Below are 18880 nucleotides of genomic sequence, written 5' to 3'. Positions count from 1 at the left end.
GACTTGTTAGTACCCCTAGCAGGAGTGTGAACAGATGCGTCCCTGACAGGCGATGGATGGTCAGGGTCCATCTGGCCAGTGCAGCCTGGACAGAAATGATGTATACAGCTTCATCAGCGAATGACTGTCATCAATCCTGTGCCATGGATAGTGTAAATGACAGCTACGCTGCAGCTGAGGCCCAGGTGTGAGAATGAAGAAGGGGCTGATTTAAGAAAGCTGGGTAATCAGGAATGTATAGACTACTGGACTTTAATTTGTATCTTTAACCTCCTATAAATATCCCAGTATACTGGAGCAGGTATGTGTTTTTAAAGAGTCTGATCATGAAATTAGCTTCAGGATGACAGACATTCTATGCTCTCCTTTAGCTGCTGATTATCCCAGTTCCCAGTATACATTAACAAATGCATGCTGAGCTTTGGCCACTGTACTGTGGGCTCCAAAATTTAATTATTACCTCATTGATTTTTCATGTATTTCAATTTTCTTTTCTTCAAGTCATAGTGACTGTCCTATTGGGGGCAATGTTTGTTTTCTCTTCGCAAGATTTCCTTGTGGAATTTATTTTCAATTCAAGGATTATTTTTTTAACCCATCAGGAACTCATATTTGCTTAGCCTGTCAGTTAATAGACAGGTGGATGCACAGTCCCCAAAAATGAAACTCACCATTACAGTTGACTCCAGGTATAAACAGAAAACAATAACGCAGTGACCACTGCCAGTCACTTACTACAGGTACTTCAGTTTTTTTAATGGCCCCTTTTTATCATGCAGAAAAGAGCATGCATAATTTGCATCTATTAGCATTTTATTATTTCATAGCACTGGGGATGTGAAAATAGACACAATTATTATATCTTCGCAGGATATTTCTTTGCTTAGATTACTATTTCACAATAAATATTTTTTCTTTATCAGTGGATCATATGGACTAACTGTTTCTAATTGTTTTAAAAGCACAGGAAGTTATGCATGCTTTATATAAATATATGAGTCAGTCGTTTCACTACACAGAAATGTCTTCATTACCATAAACAGGCATCATCTATAATCACGTTCTTTTAAGAAGCAGTTAAGTGCCAGGAACTATATTTTGACCAGGTAAAGGTATGTTGCATGGCTGGAACATGAGTTGTATGTAGACATCATACTATATATAATATAATTCATGAAAAAAAAAAGAAAAAAAAAGAAACATTTCCAATGTATAGTCCATGCTTCTTGCAGGCATAAAGCTTACTGTATATTTCTTTTAGAATGAAACTTGAAGAAAAACACAAGTCCCTGTAGCTGTACCCAGAGAAGCTTTAGGAAAGTGGATGGTATTATCATAAGGGGGAGGGGGGGGGAAGGGTACAGGACAGCACTCCTAACATCCCCATTCCAGACAGAGAACTCAGTTAATATGCAGTGTATGCAGCAGAGAGGCCTTAACATGAACTTTGCAGAGGCGGCTACAACGGGCCACATTAATTGCAGGTTACAAAGAATGTGATCAATTTTCATCTCCAAGTGCTGACTTTTGCTGGCTCTTCTTCAAGTTCTTGGAACAGAAGTGGAGCACAATGGCAGCAGAGGAAAGGGGAGATCCCTCAAGAACTGGGCATCCTGGTCCAGCTTCTTCTTCCACCAAACAACTAGATGAACTAGTCTTGGCTTTCAGGTATATATATACTGATGTTTGAGTGTGTGTGTCTGTACCTTAGTGTGTAAGCGCATATGACTACACGTGTGTGGGGGTCTATGAGTAGTCATATTTTGAAAATGGTTTTGTTAAAGCTCAATAAAAGTACTAGGGAAAAAAAGGCGGGGGGGGGGGGGAAGGGGGTCTATTCTGGAGAAAGGAATTTGAAAATTTCTCGAAAACAAATTCTTCCTTTGGACAACTTGTAACTTTTTAGCCTCAAGGCAGAAAATGTAATTGATAAAACATCATCCAAGTAAGCAGATGAAGAGCTGTCATTTGGATTTCCCTGAAGAAAACCTATTTGCTCCAACAGTTCCCTGCAGAAAAAAAAATGGTTTTGTAGAAAGGAAATTTTTCATCAGAATACTAATGGAACAAAAATCCCTGATAAGTCTATACAAACCACATTACATATTACAAAGACCATATTACAGGTTTCTATGAAACTGAGATGAATTCTACCTACACGGTCTACTGGCATCAAGTGGTTTAGGGAGAGATTTTCAAAAAACACATGTGGAATTTAGAGTTGATGATCTCTAGAAAGTCATTGCAATTTGTCCTCTGAAATTCCTGAGCACTTGAAAAAAATCTCTCCTTTAATATTTTATAGGGCTATGTTTTCTACCTTTAGAATCTGAATAGAGTCCCTGTCTGTTTAGGCTTACTTGTTGCCACCAGTAGTGCAGGTCAGTACCGATCAGATCAATACACCCCCAGGAGAAGAAGGAAGTGGAAGAGTGCTGTGGAGCACTGAGCATTTACCCCAATGAATCACAATTACAAGAACACCTGTGCTAACAAACTATGCCCTGATCCACTGGGAAAATGTGCACAGTGCTCAGTAGCCTTCAGCCTAAATTTCTCATTTATTATTGCTGGTGGGTTGGCCTGCAGTTGCATATTGTGCTACAGTGTAAAATTCAGAAAGACTATGGTTCAAGACCTGTTAGGATGACTAGGTTTTCATAGGGCTTTTTGCTCCTTCTCCTGTATATTTATTTTAACATTATCTTCAAGGTGCTGTTGGAGGCTTTTAATTCATACTTATCAAACTGTCACCACAAATATTAAGGAACACATTTTCAGAAAAGTTATATGCAAAAGCATGTACATCAGGAGCAATGTACATTTATTAATACCATCTGTTAATAAGCTGTGGCTTTATATCATGTGATAGAAAAAAAAGAAAATAGAATGCCCTATGGTAATGAGAGTGCAAAAATTAGGAAAAATAAGCATACAATACTTGAAAATAGCTCCTTTACACACTGTCACAATACTATCTGTTATTATAGATACGGAACAGCTTTATTATTTCTGTGTCATTACAGTAAATTATCCACCCATACTGTAAGGCAAGCCAGCAGTATAATGAGGAACTTCCACTGTGTAAGAGGTTGGACTGTCAGGAAATAGGAGTTAGGATAGCTGCTGCCTTTAAAAACCTCTCTCTAAATGCAAGGATATATTAGTGAATCTCAAGTTTCTTCACTTCTGTGTTATCATAATATTGTTGTACAACATCTGTGGTTCATTTTGCCATAAATGTCAGGAAACTAATAAATTCATCACTGAATGATGAACCCTTATGATTACATACAAGCCAGAATGCTTCCAAACTCTCACTGTGAAATTTTGCAGATAATATTGGTGGTACACAGCAGGCAGAGCCACATCATATACTTTACATATATTTCACAGTGAAAAGCATCAGAGTAGGAGGCCATGCTTATGCATCTGAGAGGAAGGTGTCTGTCTGGTAAGCTGAGTTCTTCTGGCTTCAGAAGTCATTAGGCTTTTAACATCATGCTGAGAAATGGCTATTTGGAGAGTAGGACAGATGAAGACCTGGATATATTCTCTTTTTCTGTCTGGAAATCTTGTCTAGGCAAAATCTGAGACTTTGAACATATGCTTAGGATGTCTGTCTGTATGCCCTTCAGCCTTGTTAAAATAGCAGCTGCTTTACCTCTGACTAGGCTATGGTACATCTGAAAGTCCCAGATAAGTCTGCTGTGCACACATAAGCCATTTTGGTGAAGCACATACCCAGTGAGCTGACACACTGAAGAAACATCATAGCATCCAGCTTATTCTGTGCTGATGACATGAAAAACAACTCCCATGTGTTCAGGACATACCGAATTTACTGCATTTGCATTCATAGACCAGGCATATTCAGGAAAACTACAACATCCAACAAGTAAGGTAATCTGGGAGATATTTGGGGATATTTCAGCCTTCCCACTCTGGCACTACTTGTGCCAGACTATGCACAAGGAATAGTGATTATCACAAAAATTCCATATCTTACAGTCAGGAGAGGTAGGGAAGGAAGATGGAAAAGAAGATGGTGGGAAGGAAAGAGTGAAACAGCTGGAGAAACTCCCCCTCTTCGGTAAAGAGCATACATATCAAAGTGCTTTGGTGGAAAGAATCAGCTGAGCACTAAGCCATTTAATTCATCACACTTCAGAGCAAGATGAAAATAACATAATTCCCACTTACATCATTCTCACTTACTACTACATTCATGTTTATCTGGATTCAAATTTGCGTTTGATTTTAACCAAAAAGATAGTCAACTGAGTTACCCTTTCCCTGTTATTTTTCTGGGAAAAAGCAAGTGAGGAATATTGGGTTCATGAAATGAGCAGATATTTCTTATGTCCATAAAACAACAACAGAAATAATAAAAAGATTTCTCTAATTCTGACCACCTTCTGCTTCTCTGACTCCTCATACAGCTACTCTTTTCCCAGCATTGTGTATTTTCAATTAGACTACCACTCTCCAATCTCCTCAAACCAGACCACATCTAACACATTTCCTTATACAAACCTTATCAGATCTTTCAAGGCAAAGTACCACATGGTACTGAACAAACAAATTAAGAGGAGGGCAAGTCCACAAACACAGAGTACACTTGTTGTCATTGATAATGCCTTTTCAGTCATCACACCAGCCTGTGAACCATAGCAGGATAAAATGAAGAAGGATAAACAAAAGTGACAGTCTGTATTTCTTACTAGGATCAATTTACATTACTGTAGGCAAATTAGGAAGGGAATACTTAATGTGAGATATTAGTCAATTTTAAACAAATTTTTCCTCTGGCAATACTTGTACAGTCAATATTTCATATATCCGTTTTGAGCCTTAAAACTCCTTCAAAGAATTTTTGCTATTCTGGTTTAGGGACTTGCTTGATTGGAAACCACTAAGCATGCTTAACTGCTTAACTGTGCCACATATTTTTCCTTCTGATTAAAATGCAGGCTGGCACAAGCAGAGAGTGATGGCCTCTGAGTTTATAGATTGACCAGGGCACCTGCCGTGCAAGCATCTTTGTGCTGCCCCATCACTGAATTTCATTCTGACCTTGAAGCATCACACTTGATAAAGCTGAAAGTTAGTTCCATTTCTATTTCCAGACTGGTTTTTTAGTATCCCTTAACAGACTGTCAATTGTACTCTGACACAATGGTGCCTGCTTCTTGGAGGTTGTAGCTCTCAAGCGATAGCAAAGTTGATGCTTTTACCAACAGACTTTTGCAGCTCTTCTGCATGATTCTGATTTTATGTTTTTTAAATAAATCATAGCAATATAGAACAGGAATACATCTTGAATCTCCAGCAATTTTGCTGGAGACCTGAGACTACTTGGACATATTGTTACCTGCCAAGGCTTTTTAGATAAAGGTCTGTTCAACTTAGCTTGTAAGCAGTAGTTGGAAGTGAAGTTTCCTCAAGAAACTAGAGCACTCTCTTAAATGTCTCTTAGAGAACTACAAGTATAGATACGGTTCACAATGAATGCCAACTTTTTTCAGGACAAAGCTTCTAAGTTCTGCTCCAGTGTAGAGCAAAATGAATACAGGAATTGGAAAAATATTGTTTCTGTGTTTGTGACATTTCAAATCATTGATCTTTTCTGCCTGCAATCAAGAACAACGTAAGTAGCCTGGAAACTAAGGTATCTTTAACTGTGCTAAAGATAATCACATTTTACAACAGTGGGGATTGGATAGAAGTATGTTCCTTGTAACGGACTATGCTGAAACCACTATAAAATTGAGAACATAAACATACACAGAGATTTGGCTCAGATAACAATGAAGAACATCTTGCCAAAGCACATATGAAAACCTTACCAGAGCACAAGTAAAATAAAGTTAATATCACTTCTAGAATTAGAGCCTTGGATTATTATTTTTTTACTATTATTATTTTTAACCTCTGAATCTTATGCAAAATCACCGAGTACTTCTCTGCCTGAGTAATGCTCATGATGTTGCATCAGTGCGATGATAGCTTTCTGGAATGGCTTATACATAAAATATAGCAATAGCTGCAGGTACAAAACACACCAAACATCTGAAGACAAGCCATCAAAAGCAAGGAAATTCTGATTTCTAGTTGAGGCCTGTGACATTTACAGGCTATACAGGAATACATGGGATGTTATACAGCATTGCGCATCATTATTGTGGAAGTCATTGTTTCCCTCATTAGTGCTCTAGATCTGTACATTACTTCCATTGCAGGTCATGACCTTCATGCTGACAGTCCATCCTTAACTCACCCTTTTGTGCCTAGGTATTGTAGCAAATTTGCTACAGTACGTGACATCTCACACTTGAATTTTCTGCAATATCTGAAGACATGTATCCCATTCAAATGTACTACTTACCAACTCAGAAGTCTTCAGGAAACCATTAAGAAGATATGGGACACATATCTAAAGTCAAATTAGATATAATTTAATTTGTAAGTGTTGTATTTTATTATAATATTTAAGCTGTAGGTCTTTGTAGAGCTTTTAATTTTACATGATAGAATAACGTGCAAATGCAATACCTTGCAGCAAAGTTAAAATATCCCTAATTTTTTTTTTTGAAGTATACTAATCTTTTACAAACAAAGATATTTTGCATGTTCCATTGCGAACATACAAAATGGCAAATGCTTCCATGCTCAATGTCTTAATTTCTGTTTGTATTACTTACAAGCATAATTTAATATGCTGCAAAAATATTATCCTTTCAGTTTTAATGCAATTGAAGATAAATGACTAAAATTTAGCAGTGATTCTAGACTCCTGAAAAACTGTGCTTGACATGGTACCATACTGTAATGGAACAGTTCGCATGCAGATGTCGACATGGCAGAGCCATTATGATAGATCTTATCAACTCATAATTTGGCTTCATAAATAAGTAGTCTTACTGACACAATATCTAACAATCACAATTCCTGCCCTACAATGCCAATGTACAGGACTGGTCTTTGTGCTGAGGACTTTGAAGCGTAACCTGAAAGGATGTGGTGTGTGGAGAAAAGATAACACATTATAATTAGTCACCTTCTGTTTTAGTATCAGAAAAACAGTGTGAAAACCAGTGAAACAAGTCAGTTAGGGACTCCATGTCTGGGAGTGTCTTTATTATTACTTAGGTTTACTGTCCATGTTCCTTGTTTCCTGTTCAGAAAATTGCTCAGAATTTGGCAAATTATGAAAAATTGTTTGGTTAAGCCAGTGAAAAAAAAAAAACAAACAGCCTGAGTTTGGTTTTATGGTCATACAGAGAAAGAAGCTGGCTGCAGTATTTTGCAGCATTTTCCCTTGTTTCAAAAAAATCCTGTGGGGACTTGTTTTATAAAATTAAATTTTGAAGTTTTGTTTGAAATGTGCAAAAATCCTTCTCTAATCATTTAATGTGACTGATGTTAGAACCCTTGGAAACGAAGGCAAAGCCAGAGAACCATACAAACACAGCTATGAAAGTTACCTCTGCCACAGCTTCAAGAGCATCCCACCTCTACTGCCAATGTGTTAACGGGCAAGGATCTGATCCAAAACACAGATTTCTGACAGTTTCAAAATTTGCAGACGTGTATAAAAAATGATTCAGTTTTGTGTCCCAGCTCTCTTAGATGTTACCATGACGTTCACATTAAGTATCCAACATTATTCCCATAACTTTAGTAGTTTCATGCCTTTGCTTTAGTTTCTACTCTTCTTGCTCTTACCTTCAGGTTAATAGCTGGAGGAAAGGATGCTCAGTGGATATAAATGGGTCACTTGGCTGATCTCAAAATACAGTGAGCTGATGCACCCCAACAGAGGGTCTGCACATTTAAATTTCACTTTCATGATTAACTTTTTAAAAATTGTGACAGAAAGTACCCTTTAAAAGTAATCTTAACTACTGCTATGTATACAGGATAAACAGAGACTATACTGATACACATTCTTTCTAAAATAAAACATATTGTGTGGGCTGAGAACTTTACATTGACTTCTGGTGTTAAGAGAATTTTTATGATGGTGTTATAAAACCCTCAAAAAAGGAGTTTGTAAAGGAAACTGGAATATACCTTTATCTATAATGGCACTGCTGGGGGCTACTATAATAATCCTTCAGCTTTCATGCGGCCACCTGGAGGCCTATTAAAACTAGTATCTAAAACAGACTCCCAAGTGTGTTGAGTTTGCCAGTTCCCACTAAGTCACTAAAATAAGGGAGTTTGCCCTGCTATAGGGTGAAGTGTCCTCTACAGAGAGAAGACAGCTTGAACTCTAACCTTTTACACTGTGAATATGTTGTGTACAGGCTGATTTTGATACATACACTCTAATTGTGCAAAAAACCTAGCCCTAGGTCTGTTGTGTACCTCTGGGGTTGTATGACAAGATGGAAGAGGCTAGGCAAAGTGAGAATGGAAACGTTGTGAATTTAATGAAGTATTGGATTTCAACTGGGAAGTACGCTATTCTGATTTGTACAGAGAGCAGCAATAAAATATTGACAATTTTGCTAGAAACTACATTCCTAGCTCAAATACAAACACAGACGTTATATATGCATTTATTTACTACTACAAGTTTTTATCCAAAATGTAATGGAAAAAAATATTTGAATATGTAAATTATTTCACGGCATAGTTTGAGCTCTCTGGTTTTTATTCAATTAAGATTAGGTTAGTATGAATGCATTCAATAAAACATTTTAAGTCAGTGGAGACTGCATATCATTTGTCCAAAATAAAGTCTTTTCCATGCACTCATTACTGATCTTGTTCGGTAATGCTGCTGCATCCTATTATACCTGATACATCAAAAATAAAAAATAAAAATAATAAAAAAAATGTTGCTCTCTAAATCTGCACGAGAGCTCAGATCTAGGACCAAAAAGGATGCATTAATTGCTTTACTGCTTCACTGCAAAGCCGCTCTTAAAACATAATTCCTTAATGAAGTCCGTTAATTTGTTCATGGCAGTACACAAGCTGTTCAAAATGACACAGAATTGCACTCTGTTTTCTAACCCCTGCAGTTTCTTCTGTTAGTCACTCTGTCTTGTGTTGTTATCCCATGGATAGTAATTATTTTATAGTGGCTGTAATTAGGAGAGAATTAGGCTTGGTAAACAAAACCTGCCTTCTCCTGTTAATAGCTAAGGATAATAAATTTGGCTCTGACATTCACTATATTTGGACAAGACTTGGCCTTCTTCCAGTTTTCCCAATAAGAACTTTATTATATAATTATGCCTTTGAGGGGCTCATATTACAAGGTAATTTTTTTCTTTTTTGACTTTTTTTTTTTTTTTTTAAGACACATATTGCATGGCTTCCAGCCAGTAAAAGATATACTGTAATATATGTCTCCAATAAATGTTTTAAAATCTCTCTTAGCAATATCCTGCTGGAGCTACACATTGCAATTCAGTGGATATATTTACAGGATTTCTTCATAATGTAAATTATTTTCTTTTGCTCACATTGTCCAACCTTATAACAAGCGTTTAAAAAGAAGCCTAGGATTATTTTTATCAGCAAATGACATGGTTAGATTCTTAACTTATCATACCACAGTAATTTTAAAGAGAGTTTTCATACTTTTTATTCTGTGAGTAAAGTCACAGTTTTGTTGACATGCACAGAAGTGTAGCAAGTATCTTATTTTCTATTTTCAGCATGAATTAAAAAATAACCCTTTGTTCCAACTTTCAGCCCACACACTAATGCATCATCTCCCACCCTTCCCTTTATTTTATCCTGTACCTTTTATGTAAAATACAATTTAAGTTAACACACAATAGCACAAAATGCTTTTCAAAGGGAGTCAATCATAAGCTAAATAGAAAAGGAAGGGCTTAATGGGAAATTTATAAAGTGAGTGAGTGGCTTGAAAGAGAGAAAGACAGAGCTACAGTCACAAGGAGGTGCAGAGATAGGTACAGGACTGGGAAAAGGGAGTAAGCAATTAAATTCTGAAAAAAATACAGTAAAAAACAACCAAATAAGATAAATACAGAGCTTTAACTGTTTCTCCTGTTGCTGAGTTACAACTGCTAGTAAAATATAGGTAAATTACTTGTCATAATTGCATTCACCAAGTTTCATAAGATCTATGTAGGTAAGCATAATTTGGTATACATGCTTAAAGACATAAACCAAGTCCAAAGAGATTAAAAATTAGTGGAACCAGAACACAATCCAAAAGTCATGCTTCCAGGTCATCTTCTCTGTTCACTTTAACAGCACCCAGCACCTTTTCAGTTCTATTTTCCTGAACACTATTTTATGGTACAGGTTAAAATATGTGAAATTTCTCAATTTTAAAACCCACCAGGTTCAGATGGGAAAGACTGGACGCCAAATGTATTTGGTGTAAAAATAGCATATTTTGTATATTTTTATTTTACTCTTATGAAGGCACTCTTTCTTTTCTGAAGACACTCAGATGATTATTGATACCTCAGTATGCATTCCTCAGGGTGAGACAAGTCAAAAAGATTGGGAGAAGAGACCTGGGATACATGCCAAGACAATGATATCTACAAAAGCATGCCAAAGTCCTCCTGGATAGGCAATGACCTATATATTAGACTTAAGAATACTATGCACACATAAATTACAGAAAATAAGTGTTATTTTGGTGCGAAAATTTCAAATACCAAAAAAAAATATTATGCCACCTCAGACATATACTTTAGAATTTTAGGCATAGCTTAGCACTAACAAACTGAAGATCTTAACCTAAATTCATGTGCACTAGAGGCTTACAGTGGATTAATTTGGCCCCAGTAAGATATCTGAAAAACAAAAGGGCGGGTACTGAGTACATCAACAGTCATTAGAAACAGAACAAAGCCATTAGGTCAGTTAGTCCACTCCTCTTTCAATTTCTTAATGTAGTACTGGCCATGACAATGAAATCTTCCGTGTTCTCTCAAAAAAAAAAAAAATATTACTCAAGCTAAAAAACTGACACCACCTGCCTTGGCAAAAAAATGGCTAAATATTCCTAATTGTTTTATTCATACCTCAGAGGACATGCATTCCACATTCCTCTAGAAACCATTCTGTTATTTAACTGCTGCCCGTTAACTCTTTAAAACTTTTGATTTAACTCTGTTCATCTCATCTCACTTCCCAGAACCGCCTTAGAAGAGAGCCCCCTGATTTGCCACAGTCCATGAGGGAGCAGGGTATAAAGGAGCATCACTTCTACCGACATGCACAGAAATGACAGAGGAGGCTGCGGAACTGAAGGAAAGTTTTGGTTTTTTTTTAATCAGCAGAAGGGTGCAGACAAGCAGTGATTTCACAGTGTGAGTCTGTAGAAAGGTGCTGTTGCCAAAGAGGACTGGTCTCAAGATCTCTCCAAAAGAGAGCTTTCCTCTTCCTTCCTTTTCCTTCCTAAACTTATTTTCCTCTCTCTCTTTTTTTTTTTTTTTTTTTTCTTATAAGGATTGCAGAGGAAGGAAAGGAAAATAAAGCTAGAATAGTATGAAAGGTTCTCAAGCCATGTCCTCCCTGTTTCTGAGATGCAGGAGACACGAGACCATGAGTGACTGGTGTGTATACAGTAGCATTGACTGAAAATTTCTTTTGCCATCACATCTTAAGCTCCCATGATCTCAGTTTCTGGGAGATATTATATGGTTCATAATTTACAAATATCACTTCAGAAGGAGGAGAAGGTGGGAAGGAGACATAATTCTGTCCTATAGTCAAAGCCCAGCTACCTGACAAATACTAAGGACCAATAAATGTGCATGTTGCCCTATGATGCACAAGGTGACCAGACTCAGCCTTTGATATATGACCAGTGGTAGCACACTCTTGCACCAAAGAACCTGTACCTGATGTCTCTAGGAAGTGTCACGATTACCCTCCAAATATTTCATGTAAATTTGAACAAAGATGAGGTGACAAAATAGCCAGTCTCTTCGGAAGAAAAATTAATCATGTCTTAATAAAACACACAAAAAATAAAATAAAATAAAATAAAATAAAATAAAATAAAATAAAATAAAATAAAATAAAATAAAATAAAATAAAATAAAATGTAAGGGTAAAAACACAGATTGTAAGGATGAACCAGCCTACGTCCTTCCTCTTTCCCTCCTACATTGTTACCTTGTCTCTATACCACTAGAGCAGTGCTAAACGGCAGTAAGTAGTTTAAATCATCATGTGGTAACTTCCAGTTAAGGGAACTTACTCAAATCCTAACTTAGGATACGTACAGCTGGCCAAGAAGAGATCTGGGAGGATATCAACAGAGCAGTTGCTTAAAAACGTGCTTTCAGGACTTCATAGCTGTACTTTACACTGAAGAGCTCTGTGTTTAGTCCAAATTGTGTGTGGGGCTAAATTTTACCCTGGCTACCTACAGCCGTAGCATAAATGGAATATGGACACTTTTGCACATCTACAGTATCCATTAATGCACATGTTTCTGGCAGATCCAAGGATTAAGCATGCTTTGTTTCAAACAGGGTTTTGGAGTTTGGTTTTTTAAAAGGCTGGGGAAAGCAAATTCAGAGAAGGGCATAGTGAACAGCAGGGGACCGAAGCTCCTTTTATCGTTATTCTGAAATGAGATAAAGTAAAGAGATGGTCATGAAGAATACTGGACATTAAATAGCATCCCTGTGTGCAAATCAGAAGTGTAAACTTTGTTTTAGATAATGGCTTACAGAGGGAAATGGTTTGTTAGAAAGAAAAAACAACACTGAAAAAGGTGATAGAAACATGATGGTATCTTTATCGGAAATATTAGAGAATAAAGGTAAAAGGTTTCAGTTGAGAAGTGTATATATAGTATCTGCCCTGGTTCTTTCTGTGTCATTAGTATGTCCTCCTATGAGCAGAAGAACAATATGTGAAGACCATGGGGTATATTTGCTTTTGGGGTTTTCCAAGCAAGAGTAAGTGAGCTTTCCAGAAACAGTGAAAGCTCCATGCACTGGCAAGGAAAGGTCTAAATAATATCAACTCTAATTCTTTGATTTACCACAAAAGGCTTTCAGGCAACTGGCTTGGTAATACATCCTTGGCGGGATGTCTGATGAAGATGGTCATTTATAAATGTGCAAAATCTTTCCAGCTCTGCAGTGGTCAGGTCACATTTAAAATAATTGCTTCTACTCCTGATCCATCTATCTGTAAACACATCAGACTGACAGCTTGCTTTACTCACAATGCCCAATAGGCATGGGGACAGCACCGAGCTCTAACAAAGGCCTAACTTACTGAGTAGCTTTTGGCAAGTCTGTGTGATACCAGACAAGAACATTGGTCTTGATGCTGATCATGCATAGCTTGCAGGTGTAAGAGATGTGTGAGAATGTGATTCTTTTCACACATGGTGAGATTAGTGTGCTAAAACTGCAAATGGAGTAAACAATTTCTGACTTGTTTAAGGTTGGTCAGTGTCGTTACCAATATCATCAAATCTGTGATTTACTACTACTGCTATCTTACAGAGGTTCTCCTTTAGATCAAGTGGTGAATGACTGGGGTGCTGGAAACAAAGGACAAAGGAGAAGTTGAGCTATTTAACAATTGTAGCTCTAACAGTCGCAAATGTTAGACTCAAGATATTTTGGTAAAACCACGATAGCTTTGTGGTAGTAATAACATATTGGTCCCTTTTACCTTGAAAAACATTTCTTCACATTTTACTGCAGCAACAATTCACGGTTCTCTAGGACAATAAATTACTTGGAGAGGTAGCAATACAGTTGCAACTCTGGCAAAAGCATGAATAACGTCAGCGCTTTCTTTTCAAGCTTCATAGTGATGTCATTGCCCATACCAAAGTGATATGATAGCTAGAAACTTTTAGAGGAAGAAAAGCATCTTGAGTTTGTATTTTAGATCTTTATATAGAACAGTGGTGGTTAGAACCACAGCCCTTTGTCTGAAACAAAATCTTAGATGGCAAGCTTGTATTCAAATTTCATGACTTTGGAAAAATCACAAAAATAAATAAATAAATAAACAGAGATTACACTCAAAAAAGGTGATGGTCCTAAGGAGTTAAAGGTTAATATAGGGAGAAAAAAAAAAAATGCAGTATAATGTGAATGCCAGTTTCTGTCCACCTCCCATATTGGTACTGAGGGGGATGTTTTCGCTTAGCAGTTTCTGTCCCTCTGCAAAGGTGAGCAAGATGCTGTTAATAACTAAGACAGTCCCTGATGGTGGCAAGTCTAATTACAGGGAAGGGAAAAAAAAAAAAAAAAAAAACACAACAAGATGGGAGAATGAAAGAAAAGGTTTATGTTTTTTCCCCTGGATGTCAGTTCATTACCGGCCTGACACTATAACTTCAAGGGTCATTTCTTTGCACTCACTAAAATACCAAAACAAGAGGAAAGCTGCACACAAGCAGAGGCAAAAGCAAAAGCCCTAGATTGTTACATTCTCAAAATAATTTTCACATAAAAGAGGCCTTGTAAAACAGGCCCCCACTAAACCATACATTGTTAACTCTATTCTGCTGTTAATGAAAGAGAGAACACATTAAATAAGGGAAAGACCCATTGAAAAGACACTGGAACATAAGGTAAAATATTTGATTTTTAAAAGTTTTACTGTTTTTTTCTAGGGGGAAAAAAAAGCAGTAGGATTGTGGTGGAGACAGTTTCCTACCTTATTTCAACACTTGCAAGTGTAGCTTTAGCAAAGTTGACTACCTATATATATGACACACTCTACACATGGTTCCAGGGCTTTGTGGTATTCAAATGTAGAATTTCTTTTATGTTTCACATATCAGTATAGTTCAGCATTATTTAGATAGATATTTGGGGTTCCCAAATGCTAGCTGTGCAGCTCAACAGACATTCAAATCATGCATAGATGTTGGTATTCTCACATCAATAGAGTATGTTCCAGTTTTTGTGCAAAATATTCTCACAAATATCAAATAAGCAACTTTATTTTGTAATTTAGCATTATTTGAAGTCACGCCATTACTCTTGTAATATTGCAGAGATAACACAAGTAAATTTCAGATCAAAAAATGAATGCTTGTATAAGCTAATTTTTAAGAAGTTATTTGTCTGAAAACAGTACATATAATGGAAATTGCCAGGTAACGTAGCAGAAGGCATTTTGATTACCTAGATGTAAAAGTACTTTAAATTAATTCCAAATAGAAGGTGCCAGTATGAGACTAGTTTGAAAAATACATCTATGAACCACCCCTACAACACAGCTCATTGCAACATGAGAGATATGTGAGGTTTATCTGCTCTGATGCATTACCTCTTCATGAATGGCTACAGAAAAACGAGGTAAACCCAAAGTCCATCTTTGGTATACAGCTCCTGTAAACAAGTCCATCTTTGGTATACAGCTCCTGTAAACTCAGATTGAAAAGAAAAACCCCATAGATATATGTAACTGAATTCTGGAAGGCCATGTGTGCTGGGCTGACTCATTCCACAACCCAAGTGGAGCTGTGCTCCAGGCCAGGAACCTGCCCAGACCCTTTTCTCCTGACCTAGAGCAGCAGCTCTTACAGAAAATCTCTTTGAACAGATAGAGACAATTTCATTTTATGTTTTGGGAAGACGTATTCAGATGCAAGACTTCCTGGTTACTTTAATCCTTGCAAGAGAACAAAGAGCAAGATAAAATGGAACTCAGGGCTTGAGCCAAAATCCTTTGAAATCAATTAGATTCTTTTCATTGATTTCAATGAGTTGTGGATCAGACCACCAGTTCCTCAAGGCAGCAACAAGACACTTCCTAGAGAAGGCAGGGGTCCTCAGTTTCACCATTCATTCAGTTTGATCTTTCACTGTTTAATGAATCTCTTCATCCTGCTCTTATTCTCAGCTCTCAGCCAGGCAGGCATTAGGCAGTGCATTCAAGAAGCAGTAGAGGATCACCAGCATCCATCTTTCAAAAGAGACATACAACCGAGGCCACTCAGGGCCATTAAAGATCCCATGGTACTTTTGCAAGAGCAAAAATAACAATGCCAGCATCTTGGCCAAATTCCAGCCTCTTTAATTACATTCTGTCCATCTATATTCCCTCCTTAGTTTCAGCTGGAAAAATTGGCCACCATTTTCCACTATCTTATTAATCTTTTAATGTAGAATTAATTATAACAGAAGGACTACAAGCATAAAATATTGGCACTAGTGAGACAGTATCACTGTTGTCTACAAAGAACAGAAAATGCACCCCTCTCCTCATGGTAGACACATATATGACCGGCACAGCAAAAGTAACCGTGTAACTGTTTTCCATTTTTAAAAGAGAAAAGACAAAATATGCCTAGATGTGTGTGTGCATGGGGGCAGAATCAAACCCAAATAAACAAATAAATAAATAAATAACAAAACAAAACAATACCATCATGACTGACTTCTTTAAAATATTAACTGTAACCTTTGCCAAATATCTTCCCAACCTCTCACAGTTTGGACAAGCTCTCCATAACTATTAAGCATCAGGAACTTCCTAGAAGTCCTGCCTGCTGGCACTGTGTCTGTGCCTTTTGGGCTTGGAGACAGGACTATACGGTGTCCAGCTATCTTGAGGGCTCTATTCAGAGTCCTAGCAGACGACTAGACTAAAAGGATGACAGTTATTTTTCAGTTTCCCCTATCAAAATCATGTATCACGCAGCAAAAACTTTTCAAAGGGAAAGAAAGAAAGAAAGAAAGAAAGAAAGAAAGAAAGAAAGAAAGAAAGAAAGAAAGAAAGAAAGAAAGAAAGAAAGAAAGAAAGAAAGAAAGAAAGAAAAAGAAGGAAGGCCAGAGATTTCCATTTAAAACATTTTGAGATATTTTAGTAAACATTTTTGAAAGTCTGCTACTGTCTAAGCTATATTCATAGAGCCCTAGGGGAGGACACCACACAGCTTTAATACAGGATCATTCTGCAATCCTGCTAAATTGTCTTAGGTACTCAAGGTACTGTCAATTAACATAAAACAGATCCTAAAATATATCTTAATCCAGGTAATTGATAATAGCTAGAAAATACAATCCTTCTGCTCCTTGAAGGCTCTAAAAATCCAGACATCTTCACTTTTTTGTCTTAAGAAAACAGAGACCTTAAACACCTGTCTTACCATGGCATGGAGTGTAACGTATTACAGAGGACACAATAGCCTGAAAAGATGGACAGTCTTATCGAGGTGGTCCTCAGCTCTGAGTAACAATTTGGGATAAAGTTGCAGGACTGCTATGTCCCTGTGGAATACAGTGAAAGGGGGTTCAAGAATAAAGCTCACAACTCGCTCTTCTAGCAGATGTGATTGTGATTATAAAAAGGTCATTGTTGGCAACAAGTAAAATGAAGAGCACTCTAGGTGGCCCAGAGAGCAAGTCCATTAACTTCATCAGCACTGGATTGAGTTCCCATCTCAGTACAGTCTTAGGAAAACAGTGAAATTACATTTACCTGTCCTAATTGTGGGACTCACTGAAAATGTAGGATGTTGGGTAGAGAATTCATAGCTACAGATAAGGTCACGTTGGTATCTTTCTGTAGAAATAATTTGGTCATTTGCAGATCATAATAGGTCAAGTCACTCATGGTACTATAATCAAAGCCATGGACTGGAGAGCTTCTAAGTGATGCTACATGAGAAGATTTTTTCAAGAGTCAAGAGATCTGAAGTGAGAGAGAAAAACTAGGGAAGATCTTGCAACAAGTTCAACTGACCAAAGAACCACTATTGTTTAGTTGAGCTCAGGGCAATCTTTATATTACCTGAGCTCTGTCTTGTCTCTTCAGCAGAAGTGGGAAGTACCTCATTTGCTAAGACTTTTAACAGTGAAAAGCTGACACCTAGAAAGAAACAATTCAGCAATGATAGAGAATAGTCTAGATGACTTCAGAAGCTTTTTCATTCAGTCTTCATGATAATTCAGGGTGAAAAGCACTTTAAAAAGTAGGATATAGCTATCTATTATTAGCATTCTTTTCACTCTGAGGTAGCCATACTGCTTCGATACCAAAGCTCTGCTGCTCAGATCACCTGCAAAATTCAACCATCCTGGAAGGCATCGTGTCTGCACTGTTTCTTATCCAGCATTGAGAGGAAGGGTAGACTGAAGAGCAACGCTTCTGTCTTATTCCTGAATTCTAACATATTACCCCTGATGCTGTATTACTATATGAGCTGTACTCATTACACACTGCACATATGATGTTTCTTAACGAGCTGCCCGCTCTGACATGCACGTTTCTCTTGCAACTCTGACATGCCTTGACTACTTCCTCTAAGTTCAGTGTTGGAATAAACATGCACAAATGATAGCTGAAGATTTCACTAGCAACCGAAAATATATGAATATTCTCTTTCTTTCCTCCTAAGACTTTTTTTTTTTCAGTGCAGCCAGCGATTTCCACACCGATTAGCAAGAGAAATTGAAAAGCTTCTGTTCAATTCAAAACTTTTTTCAGTGAAGAGGAGTGCTGAAATGAAAGTAACTTTCACCAGGCAGCTCTCAATGATGTATATGTCACATATGGAAAATGATTTTAAACAATATAGAGGGAAATTCTCTTAACTAATATAGCATTTTTTTAATGCCCAGAACATCTTTTTAATTATTGTGTTAATTTTCTTTTAGATAGTATGGCTGCCCAAGTTCCCAGGCTTTGCAAATATAGCTAACATCATCATCATTCTCATGACAAGAATATTCTTTCTATGTCTGTGAGAAGATCAACTAATCTTTCCACAGCACATTTAATTGCTTTTACCAGTTGTTTGTGCAAGCTGTACAGACAGGGAAAGCTGAAAGTCTCTTCAGAGACTCCAGTAAAACTCTTTATCACACAAGTCACTATTGAATGTGTGATTTAAACAAATAGATAAATACACTTCTTAGTCTAATCTTTAACA

General features: G+C 37.1%; 1 long non-coding RNA gene across 1 annotated transcript in view; it reads right to left on the bottom strand.

Annotated features, from left to right (window-relative positions):
* Positions 1 to 1884: 1884 nt before the first annotated feature.
* Positions 1885 to 18880, bottom strand: part of LOC106029942 (uncharacterized) — a 165209-nt gene continuing 148213 nt past the window's right edge. Inside the window, exons 4-5 of the long non-coding RNA XR_010832463.1 lie at positions 6389 to 6436; positions 1885 to 2009 (exon numbers count right to left, since the gene is read on the bottom strand). This is a non-coding gene — a long non-coding RNA (uncharacterized lncRNA). The remainder of the gene's footprint in view (positions 2010 to 6388; positions 6437 to 18880) is intronic.

This window comes from Anser cygnoides, chromosome 6, assembly GCF_040182565.1.
Source record: "Anser cygnoides isolate HZ-2024a breed goose chromosome 6, Taihu_goose_T2T_genome, whole genome shotgun sequence".
Classification (NCBI taxonomy): domain Eukaryota; kingdom Metazoa; phylum Chordata; class Aves; order Anseriformes; family Anatidae; genus Anser; species Anser cygnoides.
The sequence above is the reverse complement of the archived record's forward strand: the minus strand, read 5'-3'. Positions and strand labels throughout refer to the sequence as shown.